The sequence below is a fragment of the Rattus rattus genome, chromosome 4, assembly GCF_011064425.1.
Source record: "Rattus rattus isolate New Zealand chromosome 4, Rrattus_CSIRO_v1, whole genome shotgun sequence".
NCBI lineage: Eukaryota > Metazoa > Chordata > Mammalia > Rodentia > Muridae > Rattus > Rattus rattus.
Window position 1 is genome coordinate 110,826,091 of NC_046157.1, and position 2,586 is coordinate 110,828,676.

Genomic DNA, 2,586 nt, shown 5'->3' on the forward strand with positions numbered 1-2,586 from the left:
AATGGTTGGGTGCTACTTATCTTCCACCTGGAGACTCATGCCCTTATCAATATCCTTAGCTCCACACCTATTCGTCTCCCCTCAACTTTAGTTGCACAGTTACATCTAGTTCCAGCTAAATACCTCCAACCTCCTGCCTATAGGAGCAGCCACAGGTCGCTGCTTCGCCCAAGATCTCACATGGCTGGTCACTTTTTCTCCCTCAGAAGCATGGAGAACTCTCTTCTCCTCTCCTTTCCTGTCCTCTCCTCTCCTTGTGTCTGCTTGCGTCTCAACTGGGACCCTATTCCTTCTGCCCAGCAATTGGCCCATGGCATCTTTACTGACAGATCAAGAACCATTTGGAGAACAGGACCTTAGCAGCAGACCCACCCCTATAGGGAAGCATGCAGGGCATACAGGCGGATGGTGCTGGAGAAGTAGGTGAGAGTTCTACATCCTGACCTACAGGTAACAGGAGGAGAGGTAGGAGGAGTGAGAAAGGGAAAGAGAGAGAGAGAGAGAGAGAGAGAGAGAGAGAGAGAGAGAGAGAGAGAGAGAGCGCTACATAAAAAGAAAGACAGAGATTGAGCTTAGTGTGGGCTTTTGAAACTTCAAAGACATCTCCAGTGATCCATGTCCTCTAACAAGGCTATATCTTTTAATCCTTCTAATCCTTTCAAACAGTTCCATTCCTAGTTACTAAGAATTCAAATAAATGAGCCTATGAACGCCATTCTTACTCAAACCACCACAAACCCACACACATTTGATGGGGTCTGTGCCTTTAAAGGACCCTGTTTAATTTGTGTGCCTTCTTCTAGCTGTTCCCGAAGAGAGCTATGAAGTAGGGAAGTATAGCCCTGCACTAGGCATTAGTGATCCATTTGACCCCCACAGGACACCATTCCCCTATGTTTGTGGGGTCATCCCAGGTTGCTGTGGGACCTTGGGATGCTTATACTGCCGAGCTGTCCCTGATACATCTGTGACTTAACTTACCTTAGCTGTCTACCATGCTCTCTGGACCAGGGGTCCTTTCACACCAAGGATCCATTACAGATCCTTAAGGAATGTCCTAGAAACTGCTTCAGGAAGTTTCCAGAGGGTGTGAGCACCATAGTTACTCTGAGCTTTGGGGCCCAGAAGACGGAACATAGATCAGTAAAGTCTCCTCCTGAGCCCAAAGACTCCCAGACATGGTGGACAACCAGCTTCCCCAGAGGGACAGTGGAAGTAGGTACTTCTGTCCTCAAGTGTCATCTGGATACAGCCATGAAAGCCTGGAGAGTCCAGGAATGAAGGAAACCAGGGCCTCCTGCCTTTTCAGCTCAGGAAGACAGGGAAATAAACAAAATGAGCTGATGAGAGGATGGCTTAGTTCATAAAGCCATTACAAGCCCAAGGCCCTGGGTTCGGTTCCCAGAACCCATGTAATAACTCCAGGCATGATATGTGATTGTTATTCCACCGCAGAAGAAGAAGAAGCAGAGATAGGCAGATCTCTAGGGCTCACTAAATAGCCATCCCAGCCTGCCTGGTGATCTCTGGGCCAATAAAAAGACTCTGTCTTAAAGAAAAGATAGTATTTCCAAGGATGACACTTGTGGTTGCTCTCTGCCTCACTTCTTACACACACACACACACACACACACACACACACACACACGCACGCACGCACGCACCTCTTACACACACACACTCTTACACATATACACATTCTTACACATACACCTACCCACTAACAGCTCTACCCACAGGTGTATACATATACACACTCATACATGCACACACGTTCTTATGACACACTCTTACACACACACACACCTACCCACTAACAACTTTACCTACATGTATATACATATACACACTCTTGTACACACACACATACACACACTTACACACACACTTTCTTACATGCACACTCTTCCACATAAATACACACACTCTTACACATACACTTGTGCACATGCATATGCATTATTACAACATGCTCCTACACACACACGCACACACACACACACACACACCCCTACCCACTAACAGCTCTACCCATAAGTGTATACATATACACACTCTTACACATACAGTTACACATACACTTGTACATGTACATACATTCTTTACACACACTCTCTCACACATATACATACACACTCCTACACATATACTTGTGCACATTCCCACACATACTAACAACACACTATTACACATACACACATACTCCTATACACACACACACACAACTACCCACTAGCTCTTTTTATTTGCTTAATTGCCCATGCTTTCTAGAAGACATCTTCATTTCTCATGGTTTCTATGAGCTTCTTGGACACATTCCAGGTAATTGTATTATCACGGGCTGCAGCAACAAAATACCACAGACCAGGCAGCTCAGACAACAGGCACGTGTTTATCCTCTGTTCTCAGAGCTGGAAGCCCAAGGTCAGGTATCAGCAGGGTGTTTTCCCCTGAGGTCTCTTTCTGTTGCTTGAAGATGGCCCTTTTCTTGGCTGCCCTCACAGGCTGTCCCTCTGTGTGTATGTGCCCCTGTGGACCTCCTGACGCAATAGAGTCTCTGCAGAAGGAGGGAGACAGAGGCGTCTA